This window comes from Trachurus japonicus, chromosome 1 (genome assembly GCF_045865225.1).
Source record: "Trachurus japonicus isolate A0001 chromosome 1, Traja_1.0".
Classification (NCBI taxonomy): Eukaryota; Metazoa; Chordata; class Actinopteri; order Carangiformes; family Carangidae; genus Trachurus; species Trachurus japonicus.
In genome coordinates this window covers 37,944,668-37,959,441 of record NC_140907.1, presented here as the reverse complement: position 1 = coordinate 37,959,441, position 14,774 = coordinate 37,944,668, and positions in this window count along the sequence as shown.

Below are 14,774 nucleotides of genomic sequence, written 5' to 3'. Positions count from 1 at the left end.
TTTGATTTAATCAAGAAAAAAGTAAAACTAGAGGCAAAGTCTCAGTTTAAAACCATTTAATTTCATTCACTGGTCAACAACTCACAACAGGTAAAATAAAACATTTAATATCATGAATGTTGGAATTTAGTGAATTTCAAAATAATTCAAGAGTCCGTTCACCTGCAGCATAATATTTCTACATCATTTCTTAGATTTAAACTGTAGCGCTGGACATCTCTGCAGCAGTCTATCGTAACACAGACACCAAAGTGGTTATTATTCACGGGAGAAAAGGACAGACAGCCATGTCTTTGTTTGGTCGGAAGAACTCACTGACCGTTTATTGCGCATGCTCACAACAACATCCTAGTCTCGCAGGCACACCTCGCGTCATGTCACTGCGTGACTTATTTAACATGGCTTTGCCACTCATATTGTTAACAGGACATCAGAGAGCCAATTATAATCAGCCAACATTGCCTTGATTTTGCTCATCTTCAGTCCATTTGCCCCCTGAGTTGATTTGAAACAATAATAAATGTTGATTTTTGAACAGTCATAACTGATCTTGATTTTGTTGTGATTGCAACAGTAGTGATGTCAGAGGCAAATTCATCATTACTCACTACATCTTAGCCTTTCTTAACCTCAGGCGTGAATATAAACCATTAACAATGTTATCTGTATCGGTGGAAAAAAACAGTTATTCCACCAGTATCGCTACAATGACTTGTTCATGTGCTGCTCGGCCAACACAACAATTTTTGACAATAGAAATATTTGAAAATAGTAAAAAATTTATATCATTCTAACAAGTGTTTGAACTATATTTATAGGATCAAAAAAAGCTATGTTATATTTTTTTCTTTTAAATGTGAAAATTTAATTGGCCGATATATCCCCTAACATCGACATCGGACCCAAAAAAAACTCCATATCAGTCGGGCCCTGGTTGTTTCCTGTTCCTGAGACGTCGACTGCAGCAGCTCAACACTAAACTAAACTCTGCTACAGAGACAGTTTGGAGGTTCACAGGTTGGTAGCTGGTCTCTTACTGTGACTCTGAGGATCAACGTCGGAACATTGGTGGGAGATCGTGGGACACCTTGTCTGCACTGTGACGGCTCTTCTTCTTGACTCGACGCAGTCTGAGAGGGAAACCAGTAACACAGACTGTGAGATAACACACACAGATTATACTGTAGCCTATTATGGACCATAATACTTATTATGGACCCGAGGAAGACTTGCTTTTGAGACATCAGCTAATGGGGATCCATGTAACAAATAAACAGTAAAATAAACTCCACCTGGCCAGTTTTCATGTGTATTATTCAGCTCATCAGCTCCTGTTGTCTCCTCTATTCTCTCTGTGTCTCTGTGTGAACTGAAGTTCACTATGACTCTTCTTCCCTCCACAGTCCACAGGGACAAACGGACTCACACACTCTCACACTTCAATTATAACTAGAAGTTTTCCTCGCAGAAATGATCATAGGGCCACTGCTGCCGAGGGCACCATCTCTGTCAGACAGACAGACACGTGGGGCTCTATTTTCCTGGCGCAGCGAGGCGAACCCTGGCGCAGCCGGCGCAGTGGTATTATCGTCCAGTGCAACAACGTGCGCAGCGGATTTGGTAAATTGGCAGACTGCTGTGCGCCGAGATGGGTGTGGTCGCGCAGCAGGGGGAGGTGTCGACAGATTCACCTTGGCGCAGTGACAATTTGGTGCCAAAAGGCCGTGCCGAGAGTGCGCCGAAAGCTCGCCAGCTCCAACCAGGGGAGCTCTCTTTATCAAAGAGGGTGTAAAACTGCTACTAAATTTTTGCGTACGGCGAAAAGACGAAAATGGCGTACACCCGAAATATTTACACCTTTTTCAGATCAATCAAACTGTGCATAAGCACAACTCTCCGCAATAATGAACACACCTCTTACTCCGCCCCCGGAACGCCTATATCCAACTATATATGGTCAGCATGTGCATATTTAATTAGCCATGTGCTCTCTGTGGCGCAGCAACAAGTGACAACAAAGTGACAACGGAGACAACGGGCGGAGGACGGGGAAAAAAGCGGAACTTCTCCGAAAGCACATACGTAAGGGATAATGTATAGTTCGGAGGTTGTTATGGAGAAATAAACCCCGACAGGTTGTATGGATGTTTCATACAACATGAAGGGGTTTATTTTCTCCATAACAACCGACCAACTATACATTATCCCGCTTAGAACACGGCCTACAACTAAATCATTCAATAATGTAACACAAAATAATGATAAAAAGAGATTTTATTCATGTAAAATTAGACCGTTGCTCGGGACGCCGCTCTGACCAGCGCAGCACAGAAAAGAGAAACTATGCAGGATATTTACTTTATGTTTCACTTTTACCGTCATTAAACAGCTTCGGACTAATAGTGATGTTAGATAAACGACTTGTAACCTGTTACAGGGAGAGTGGAGGCTCCTTATTTCCACATCGTGGCTGAAAAGTAAACTTGCATCAGAACCTCTGACCGTGTCACAGCTCCTCTCCTCTCTGTAGCTCCGCGACACAAACGCACCCCATAATCTCTTGTTTATGACAGGTACGACTACACAAAACACATCGTAACGAGTATGGTAATCCATCGATCCACTGATTGATTATCAAAGGCTTCAAATGCACGAACGGGAGGAGGCTCAGCAAAACAGCGGCCGTGACCGGACATGCAGAGTCGGCCGTTGCTATGGAGTCCCTAGCAACGGTCCGCTCAGCGGTGGTCTATCGAGAAATAAACACAGCAGAATATCGGTGATTGACCAATCAGAATCGAGTGTTCAAGAGAGCCGTGTTCTAAACGGCGATATCGGGCAATAAATCAGTCAGAAAAATGATCTTGCATTTTAATAAGCTACAATAAAAACAAAAACCTCCCAGATCTCAACAAAAGGGAGCAGAAAGAAGAAGAATCTTCCTAATCTGCCCCTTTATCCCAGAAAATCTTTTTTTTTTTTTTTTTACCTAGATGTTAAAACAATGTATGAAGCAGGACGATAGTTACCATTACTTTGCATGCCTTTCCACTACACAGTTACAGCTCTACTGGACTCGGTTTAGGTCATTTTCAAAAATCCTACTGTGCTCTTCTAAATGTACTCCGCTCCTCTCTCCCTCTCACACTGCAGTTCTCTGACTCAGCAACGGTGTCGCCAATTCCTCCTGTTTCTCAAAAAAGGCGTAAATCACGGTACGCCAGAGTCAAAATGGGTGTAAATGTCCGCACTTTTCCCCGTCAGGTTTTCCCCCGCAGCCGTGTTATGACGACCCCGCCCACGTCGAGAAGGTAGGTCTACTAGTGATACTCAGTTGTAATGGAAACACAACCAAACCGAGCCAAGCCGAGCCGTATCGAGCCGAGCCGTGCTAGTGGAAATGCGCCATAAATATGAGTGTCTTTATTAATGGAAGAGGGATGTGTGTGTGTGTGTTTTTTTTTTTACTGGGCAACAGCTCTCAATATGTCAGAGCAAACCTGGATAACATCATAACCTCCTCCCAGACTACTTTTGCATCATCAGCCCGTGAGGTCTGTTCGCGCGACCATATATTGGGACACTGCTGCGAGCTTGGACCGGACCAGAACATCAGTTTCCTCCCGTCTCACTGCTGCCTCCCTCTTCCACGGTGAAATCAAACTTGCGCCTCACGCGCGGCGGATTTAAAGGAGAGGAGCTCATTTGATTGGTGAAGATCTGACTCGGCTGTGTTAAACCCACTCCACACCTTCTCCCCGCCCTCTATGCCACTTGCGCCGGTGGGAGGGAAGGAGGCGGGATGCGCTTCACCTTGCATTAGTCTGGGGCCGTTGACAAGCTGTTTTGGTAGGAAACGGATCCAGGGCCAGAGAAACAGGCCTTTCCATCAAAATAAAAGCACCGAGCTAATAAAATGCGGTGAAACTCTTTAATTTAAGGAATATAATTTACAAGAAAGTCCCTGATGCATTAAGTTAACATTTTGCTTTTATTGTATTGCAAGTTAATGTTTATTTTATAAGTTTTATGTTGGTGAACACTTTTATTTTGGTGAATTTGGTGATTTCGGTATCCGCTACAGACGGGAACCAGAATGCAGACCAAATTCAGAGTAAACAGACACCAGGCTCTTCGCTTGTCTGAAGAGCCTGGTGATGCGAGGCTAGCCTTGCATTGAAGGAAAATTGCAAACTGCTCCTGGACACGCCCCGTTGGCAAGGCAAAGGCGAAGCGCTGGGAAGATCCGCCACGCCTGCACCTAGTCTAGGAAAATAGAGCCCATGATCATCTTTCACTGAGCACTGATATTGAGGAGCTGTAATCACTTAATTGGCCCTTTTCCACAACACAGTTCCAGCTTTACTCGGCGTGACTTAGGTCTTTTTCCATTAAAACCAAGTTGTTCATAGTTCCTCCTCAGTGGGGGCGGGGTCATTACAGCACAGTGGCTATGGTTGCTCCGTCTCGTCAGCTCCAAACTCACTCGTCTGTAGCCTGACTCTCGCCAGACCCTTGTAGTTCCGCAAAGCTATGCTGAGCTCCACACAAGGGTCTGGGACTGCTCCATAGGCGATTCATTTCAGAAGGCGGGGCCTTGTAAAAAAAATCTTGTATGTGATTGGATAAACCACTTGTCCGTTATCTTGAATGACGTGCTACTTCAGCCACTCACTGCGAGCCGCCATTGTTGTTTGACTCAAACAGTCGCTTCAGCAATACGTCACACCTCAGAAAGTCCCGCCCGGCGATCCTGATTGGTTCATTATTTTTTGCTCCGGGGAAGAAGTTTGCATTGGCCTCGAGTCCAGACCCTTGTGTGAAGCTGAGCGTAGCGCCTCTGGTGGAGCTTTGCGGAACTACAAGGGTCTGGCGAGAGCCAGGCTAACTCGTCTGCTCCTCGATTACTGACTGAGTGTGGTTTTAAACACAGCAGCCATTTAACTTACATGAAAGAATAACAACAGTCTCAGTATGTTGTGTCGGGTCAGACGTCACGCTTGCGACTCTGGCCAATCAGTGGAGGGCAGTCGGCTGACGTCACGTTTTAGTATCGCCTCGGCTCACTTGGAACCAGGGCCGAGGAGGTACCAATAAAGTACCAGGTACCAGGTACCAGGTACTAGTGGAAAAGCAAAAACAAGTAGAGCTGTGGCGAGCTGTGCTAGTGGAAAAGGGGCATAGGTCACCTGTGTGTGTGTGTGTGTGTGTGTGTGTGTGTGTGTGTGTGTGTCTGTGTGTGTGGTTGTGTTCCTCTGAAGATTTTGAAAGAAAACCTTAAGCAGTCAGCAGTAAAACTGGGTCTGGATTGTTGCTTTGTCTTACATGACAACAAACATAAAAATACGTCTCTCCTAGTGAAGAACGACCTCCAGACCAAAGTGAATGTTATTGACTCTCCTGCACAAAGCTCTGACTAGAATCACATTTGAAATCTGTTCAGTGGACTGAAGACCAAAGTCCAGGCAGAGGCACACGCTCTTACCAAGGAGCCTGTCATCTGCATTTTCTGCATTTCGACGATACATCAGATAACTTACTGTGTGTCGTTTCAAAATAACAGCTGTCCAGTGTGTTAATATGTTTACCATGCTATTTAGGGCTTCTTCTATTTTTTTCTCTCTAAAATTTTTACCAAGGTCCAGACCTTGGTGACCTCTTAGCTGGCTACGGCCATAGACTCATGTGTATGTGTTTCTGCTGATGTAAAATCTCTCTCTGTCCTGATGTTTCTGCTTCTTGAACCTGAGGAGAAATGTCATCAAGTCTCAGACTTTTAACAGCAACTTCACTTCATCCTGAGAAAACCTGCTTTGGAATTATGAATTATTGTGACATTGATCAGTTCTGAAACCATCATCAGAGGGTACGTCTACATGGACAGTTTCAAACGGTTTCAGAAAGGTTGTTTGAAGATTTCAGCTTGGGTGTTTACATGCGCCGACAAAACAAACGCTTCGAATGTGCCTGCAGCCGTGAGTGATTGCGTTACTATGGTTACAACAGTATTGATTACGGAAGTGCTACAGCTGTGCCGACATACATCGTTTGTTGAGCGCAGTCTTTGCTGTTATAATATTTCTCTGTATTAAACAGCAGCGTGGCATATTCCTAATTTTAGCAGGAAAAGAAGAGAGAGCGTTTGGAGTGCGTATGCAATATGTTGCTGGTGTTGTCCCGAAAAGAGACTACCTGTTGAAAAGCGACTGCTCTCTTTTCGGCACAACACCGGCGGCATACCGCTTCCTCCTCCTCCTCCTCTTCCTCTCTCTGCATGAATTTTCGGACACCGAGTGGAAACAGAACTTCCGCATGCCCCACTAGTCCGTTATGAAATTTCTTGCTCGACATTTTCCCATACACGGACATTTTCACTTGAGTGACAGCCAGGCAGGCACTCCAAGGCTCGTACGTGCTCAAGCGTGCGTGCGTACGTACGTCAAGTCCTGAGCAGGGATCGACCCGTTTCAAGTGTAAACATGACAGACAGATGGCTTTAGAAAAGGTTTAAACCACCACCTTCAAACTGGTTGGAATTTCAACCGGTTTGGGGTAATTGAAACGGTCTGAGGTGTTTAAATGAAGTATTTTCAATCGGTTTGGTCTCCCAAACCTTTCTGAAACCGATTGAAACTGTCCATGTAAACGTAGACTTAGTTCCACTAGGGGGCAGCATAAGTCTAACAATGTCTCACTTGATGCTGTTGCCGATGATGACGCCGATCAATACCACAATGATTAGGGGCAGCAGGACAGACAGAGCGATGATGATGGCGTCTTTGTTGGAGTCGGGGTCTTGAGGATTCAGCTCCACGTCGAAGTCAACCTCCCCCCCAAACAGACTGACCAGCTCATTGGTGACGGCAGCTGATTGGCTCTGCAGCTTCCTGGTGATCACATAGAGGTCAAAGTTAACATCTACCTTTATACTGTATAGAGCTTTAACACAAACATCTACCTTTATACTGTATGGAGCTTTAATACAAACATCTACCTTTATACTGTATGGAGCTTTAACACAAACATCTACCTTTATACTGTATGGAGCTTTAACACAAACATCTACCTTTATACTGTATGGAGCTTTAACACAAACATCTACCTTTATACTGTATGGAGCTTTAATACAAACATCTACCTTTATACTGTATGGAGCTTTAATACAAACATCTACCTTTATATTTGCAACTCCTTTGAAGGAACAACACCGAGCCACTGGTTCAGGTATGTGGACGACACATGGGTTAAAATCAAAACCAAAGAGGTGCAAGCTTTTACCGAACACATTAAAGCAGAAGTAAGTGATATATTTGTGTTAATATAAGTCTTAAATAGTTATATCTTCCGACAGCAATCACTTACATAGAGTGTTTGGACTGAAACACGGGTCTCTCAGTCCCTCTGCTCTGCTCTGAGCCGAAGAGAAAACATTTATCGTATCCTACAGTTTTTATCCAATGAGGAGAGAGAACGGCATGCAGGGCTGTGTGTGCAGCCAAGGGACGCCGTGAATGTGGTGACGTAGGGACGAGGACTGTTATGATGCGTTCAAGGAAACTCGTATTTTTCCGACCGTGAAGTGGTACCAGTTCGATCTGGTACGAGTTCACCGGTCGGAAGTTACGAGTGGCCGTTATAGTGACTTTCACAGGTAAAACAGGTCGGAAAAACACGAGTGGGTTGCCTGGAACGCTACAAAGTCGTAAGTTGTGACTTGAAGCTGTAATTTACGATTTCAAAAGCCTGCCTGGAACGCAGCATTAGCGAAAACGACCGGACCACTTACTTCTGCTTTAACTCAGTGGACAAAAACATCAAGTTCACCAGAGAGGATGTCAAGGACAATAGTCTGCCTTTCTTAGATTGTGACGTCCATATGAAAAAGGACAGGAGCCTCCACATTGGGGTATACAGGAAACCCACACATACAGACCAATATCTACTTTTCGACTCTCACCACCCTCTGGAACATAAGCTTGGTGTTATCAGAACTTTGCAACACAGAGCTGATTACGTGCCCACCAGCTCACAGGCCCAAGGGGCAGAACACAAGCACCTGAGAGGCGCCCTCACAACTTGTGGTTACCCTAACTGGACCTTTGTGAAAACTGCAGCTGCTTCCAGAAAGAAAACCAGCAAAGTGGTTGAGAAAGAAAGACAAAACAAGAGAAACAACATAGTCATTCCATATGTGTCTGGAGTATCAGAAAAACTCAGGAGGATCTTTAACAAACACCATATCCCTGTGTATTTCAAACCCAGCAACACACTCAGACAGAGATTGGTACATCCCAAGGACAGAACACCACACACCCACAAAAGCAATCTGGTGTATGCAGTCCACAGTCCACTATTTTCTATGAAAATGCCACGGTTATCTACCGTACGCATTTCCTTGTAATACACACGGTATTGTGTATGTACGTTGGTGTGTGTGTGTTGTCCGCTGCTGCTCCGCTCTGTCCCTCACTGAGGAGCGGGGCTGCCCCGCGGTGCGCGCTCCCTCACATGCACGTCCAGAGAGAGAGAGAGAGAGAAGTAGAAGCTGCTGCCTCATCGATAACTCTGTGTGCGCCGCACATAGATGAGACGTGATAGTGGAGCGACTTGTGTCGAATCTTGTGAGTTATAAATCCACCAACATAACTTCCTGGTCGGTTCTGACAAGTCGCCGTCCACTTATTCAACGAGCTTAATATGAGTCATACTTCAGAAAAGCGCCCATTTGTGTTTGTTTAGCAGCTCACTGCTTGTTAAGAGTTAAGCCCCACCCCCCCCTCTGTCTAACATCACCTGAATGTAGTGAACAACAACAGCAACAGGAGGAATCACTCACTCAGCTTGATTTCACTGACTATTTGAATTTGTTTCCAGATATTGAGTTACTGCTAATTGTGACTTTCATGTTGTAAATATTGCTGCTGTTCTGAAATATGCACAGTAGCAGTCACAGTAGTAATTTCTTGGTTTTGTGTGTCCTGTAGGCTTAGCCTACTTCTATTTTTGCACTTGCACTCACATGATTTTTTTTTCTGCAATGTTAATGTGCACCCAATACTATATTAGCCTCAACCTACCAGTTCAGAAGTCATGACTCTGTTTCGGGAAGTTGGGAAATTGGTCCAGCGTGTTGACTGCAGTCCTGAAGGCGTGCAGGCTTTCTCTACCGACTATATAGTAACTGTAATTTATTTTAATTTATTTATTTTGATATTAAGGCCTGAAAAAAATGTACGTACTGCCCTTTTCTGATGTTGAGCCCCTGCCCCTCTATAGTTATGTGCACGTCCCTGGTCCACTGCAACGAGGAATGCAAAGACCTCTACATTGGAGAAACAAAACAACCACTGCATAAACGCATGGCCCAACACAGGAGAGCAAACTCCTCAGGACTGGACTCTGCTGTCCATTTACATCTCAAGGAGAAAGCCCACTCCTTTGAGGACAGCAATGTCCAAATCCTAGACAGAGAGGACAGATGGTTTGAAAGAGGAGTTAAAGAAGCCATTTTTGTAAAAGTAGAAAAACCAACCCTCAACAGGGGAGGAGGTCTGAGACACCACCTATCTCCAATTTACAATGCTGCCCTTTCATCCCTTCCCAGGAGACTCAACAATCTAGCCTCAAAGAACAACCACTGTTCACAAGTGGCAAGTGACTCCAACGACTGTCATTATAACACAATAGGGCACTAACGAAGTCGAAACCAACCTTCCATCAAAGACAGTCATTTAAACGACTGTCGTTGGCACTTGGAGCACAAAAGGGAACCAGTGACATCATCACCCTTGTGAAACGCCCACACAAGAGGTTAAATAGTGAGTCTCCACACCAGATAGTTGGACCAGTCCCAGCCTGGTCAGATGCTACATGAACTGATGAAGCCTCTTGGATGAGAGGCGAAACGTCTTCCTAGACAAATAACTAAGTCCAGTTGCTTTCGATTTAACCTCCTTTGAAATACTATGACCTGGACAAATTATAATATTCACCGGCTTATCTACCTTTATACTGTATGGAGCTTTAACACAAACATCTACCTTTATACTGTATGGAGCTTTAACACAAACATCTACCTTTACACTGTATGGAGCTTTAACACAAACATCTACCTTTATACTGTATGGAGCTTTAATACAAACATCTACCTTTATACTGTATGGAGCTTTAATACAAACATCTACCTTTAAATTAAATACACATAATAGATGTCATTCTATTCAGTTCAGTAAAATGACTGTTATTTTATGTGAAGTTAAAAATCCAACCCTCACTTATTGACTTCCTCTGATGAAACCATTTTGCCTCTGTCTCCGTCGTATGAGAGGAAGTTGACCAGCGTCCTCAAACCGGCCCTGGGGCTTCTGGACTCGGGGGTCGACCCCCCGTCAGAGGTCTGCAGCCAGAAGATCCTCACAGTCCAGTTCAGAGCCAAGTCCAGAGACCTGAGAGAGGAAGAACTGAGTTACAAACCCGGAGCAGAGAGAGAAGATGGAGGAGTGAACGTCTGAAACTAAACCAACTCACTTCTCTAACTCTGGAATCTTCTTCTCCACGACGTTGGCCGGCTGGTTCAGGGAGATGATCACCACATAATCAGTGCTCGAATCCCACCGGAAATCCACCTGGGGGCAGAACAGAACCAGGTCAAAGGAAGGAAGGTTTTAAAGTACTGTATGTCAGCAAGAAAAGATAAATTCATAAAATTAAATAGATAAAAGACATTTTTAAATCCTTTTTTAAAAACTGTTTTATTATAGTTATTTAGTTATTTAGGACCTGAATGCAACATTTTAATCTTAATCTCCATCCCGGCCTTCAAAGAGGCCATCTCACACCTTTTTACAGATTCTTGCAGCTGCTTCCCCACTATCTAACCCTTTTCCTCAGTTGTGCTTGTTGAATGCCCATACCTGCCGCCGCTGGACTAGGCCACTTTTTTGTGACACACTGTTGCTACTAATTACTGAAACTAACTCTGTCTTTTGGTGTTTCTGTGTGTAAATAATCCTTACCGTAGGGATCCACTGGCGTCAATACGATTTCTTGCCGGACGCGACGCCTCTGAAAAAACGGACGCTTCGGTAGGCGGGAACACAGACCGGCGAGTTAACGGACAGTGGACAAACAGACCCCCGCCCCCCGAGCTGTTCTCTATCTCGCTCCCCATTGGACAGTGACCCTGCGTCGGACGCATTCATTTGCATAAAGTTGAGCTCCGGTCAACTTTTGGACGCGCCGCAACTGCTCGAACGGACGCGCCGCGTACCCAGAATGCTTTCGGGCGCATCATTAACGGTTCGACGCGTCCCATAGAAATGAACAGGCAGCCGCGTCGCGGCGGACTAAACGAACGCCAGTGGATCCCAGGCGTTACTGATAACCCTGTTCTTTTCTTTTCCTCTCTCAACTTTTAGGCTCTCTAAAGAATCCTTAATGTCTGTAAAAACCTTGGCTATTAACTCTTTTTATGCTTGTAAAAATCCTTGCTATTAAAGCAGCACTAAAGAACTTTCAATATTGGTTGAGTTTGGCGGCGCCAGTGGCCCAAAGCGGTAGTGATTTGCCTGAAGGAAGACTACATCTCCCATGAGCACTAGCGCGTAGCGCCGTAAACATCCTGATCTCCCATGGAAATTACCAGAAGACGTCCAAACTAAGTTTCTGTTACCAGCAGATCATTTCTCAGTAAACACACATACACAATCTGACAGAAAGGTGCTGCATTGTCTGCTCCCTCCTCGTTGTGACTCGCGAAAGTGAAAGTGAAACTTAAGTGAGAGCCGGGTTCCTACCATGCTCCTCAAAGCTGCTTAGTGCCAGTGAAGGTGATACAGACCATAATGATACAGACCCCCTCAGGCCATGACAGAGGTGTCATTCAACCTGTTGTAAGTCGATGTACCATCACAAAAGTTATGAAAATATTATATGAAGGTTGAAAAGTTCCTTAGTGTTGGTTTAACTCTTTTATGTTCTTGTTCTTGAATGTCTGTATAGTTGTGCCTATTTGCTATTGTCCTTTAACCAATCTTTTCTCCTTTACAGCCCTCTTGCCCCCTCCCCTCAAGAAGCTTATGCCTCTTGTCAGGCCATCATTGTAAATAAGAACTTGTTCTTAATTGATTCTGCCTGGTTAAATAAAGGTTAAATAAAAAAATAATTTTCATCAAGTGAAACCAGTTTTCTTTCAAGTTGTTTTTTGAAGTATTTTTGCTGGACAGTGTGAAGAGACTGAACCTGTGTGGCTCGGGTTCAGGTTCAGGTTCAGCCCACTCTGAGCAGAAATAACAGGTTTAAACCTGCTTTTAAAGTTTCTTATTGAACCTGTTTTTATCTTCATCTTTAAATCTTCTGAGCTGCCGTCATTCATTTCTCTGTTCACTTCCTGTTTCCTGTTCCTCTGACTGAAGACAGATCCTCACCTCCACCCTGGTGGTCGCCTGAAGCCCTCCACCGTCTGTGGCCTTCACCTCCAGCACCTCAGACAGACTCCCCACCCACTCCATGACGACCAGACCTGAGGACGGGTCCACGTAAAAGTGAGAGTTTGGCTCTGAAAGACTGTAGCTGAGACGACCATTCTCCCCCACGTCAGGGTCCGTGGCCTGGGAAGGAGGAGGAGGAGGAGGAGGGGGAGGAGGAGGAGGAGTAGGAGGAGGAGGAGGAGGAGGAGTAGGACTGTTAAGATGCTGGAGGAGGAGGTAAAACAGCACAACTCTGAAACTCAGAGGAAATTCCCAACACCTTCTGGGACTCGTAATTCGACCTCCTTTGTTATTGGGTCACCTAAATGAGCTGAGGCAGAACATGTACCGGTGTTATCATATTACAGCACTTTGCAAAAGTCTTCCTACCCCTGGAACACATTACGACCACAAACTGTAATGTATTTTATTGGGATTTCGTGTGATAGACCAACACAAAGTGGAGCATAATTGTGAAGTGGAAGGAAAATGATTAGTGCTGGGCCGTTAACGGCGTTAACGTGCTGCGTTAACGTGAGACTCTTATCGCGCGATAAGAAAATCATAGCCGTTAATCTATTCTCAAAGTTGTCTGGGGGCTGGGTCAACATGCACCTTGTAGGTACAAAGCAGGTCGTGGAGCTGTGCACCGTGGACGTGCACGAAAAAAACAAGAGTCACACCGAATTTCCCTCTGCTGTATTTTTTATTTCAATTAAATGACAGGTAGACCGCTAGGTTCATTGTAAAACATTAATTTATTGACGTAACGTGGTGATTTCTGTACAGAGCCCTGAGGCTGCGCTGCTCTTCTGTCCAGTAAGTTTCACCTTTCATTCAAACTGCGGCTTCCACAGTTGTTAGGTTTCATCAATGAGACCAACATTTATATATTTAAAAAGAATTAAACCACCGGCGGAAAACCTCTAAAAACCTGCGGGTAAGTTACTCTGCTCGTTTTCTCCCCGAGGGATGCCGACGGCGACGCAGGCTGACCGCCACGTCAGCTGACCGGTGTCACCGGAGGCAGCTGCGTCTGTGACGAGCTGCTGCTGCTGCTGCTCCCGGTCGGCTGCTCTCACAACGTCGGAGCAAACAGGCGTTATTTGGATAAACTAACCACAAAGTGGGGATCTACACGGTTAGATTCCCTCTGAAAAAATATTAAAACGTAATAAAGTGACATATTAACAGCTCCACAGCGGGAATTAAAACAGCTGCTTTACCACTGTCGCTTGGAGCGAATCACACATGTACAGTAGCCTAGTACAGTCGTTACATCCGCGCATGTTGGAAAAAGAAGAGCGTCAGGTGCTGCACAGCGTCAGGTAGCCTATAACTTCATATGAACGCAGCTCAAAGCGACCCGGTGCCTCTCGCGGTGACCAAGCTCAGATAAATACATTGGATCAGCACTGCGTGTCCTCCCGCATAAAGCCGCAATATACCGCTCCTATAAAAAAAAAAAAAAAAAGATGCACGTCTCAGACTGTCTGCTTCCCAGATGAACAGCTGACATGTGGTCAAGACGTACAGAGACCTGTCACAGTGTCACCTGTGCATTGATATAAACTTCAACCTCAGACTGTCTGCTTCCCAGATGATCACACAGGGAGATCATGAAGCTGCTTGTGTGATGAGTGTGTTACAGAGTTCTGTATCAATGTTTAGGTTTATTCGTCAGTGCTATGTTGTCATGATAATTAATATATGCTGAGAAACAAGCTTGTAAATCAAACAAATCCTACAGGAAAGACCAATTTATGTTTAATGAATCAAATATTGTTTTGGTCATAGTAATTGATAATAAATAGGCTATGTTTAATTCTCTTCTCTTTTTTTTTGGAGGGGGGGGGGGGGCCCCCAGCTGTTTATTTTTCAATAAGGGGGGCTCACTCTCTCACACTTTGAAAACCCCTGGGTTAGAGCCTATTATGTTATATATACAAATATGAATTTATCGGTATCGGCAATGAGAACCAGGAAATTATGGGTTATTGGTAGAAATTTTTCATATCGTGCATCACTTGAATGCCTTCATCAGAATTCAAATGAGCCATTTTAATCTAGATTAATCTAGATTAACTCCAAGATTGCAGTGAGATTAATCTAGATTAAAAAAATTAATCTATGCCCAGCACTAAAAATGATACATAATGTTGACGATTTTTTACAAATAAAAATCTGAAAAGTATGGCCTGCATATACAGTATGTATATGTATATAACAATGTATTCAGCCTCCTGAGTCGGGTAGGCTGAATTAATTGTTGAACCACCTTTTGCTGCAGTTACAGCTACAAGTCTT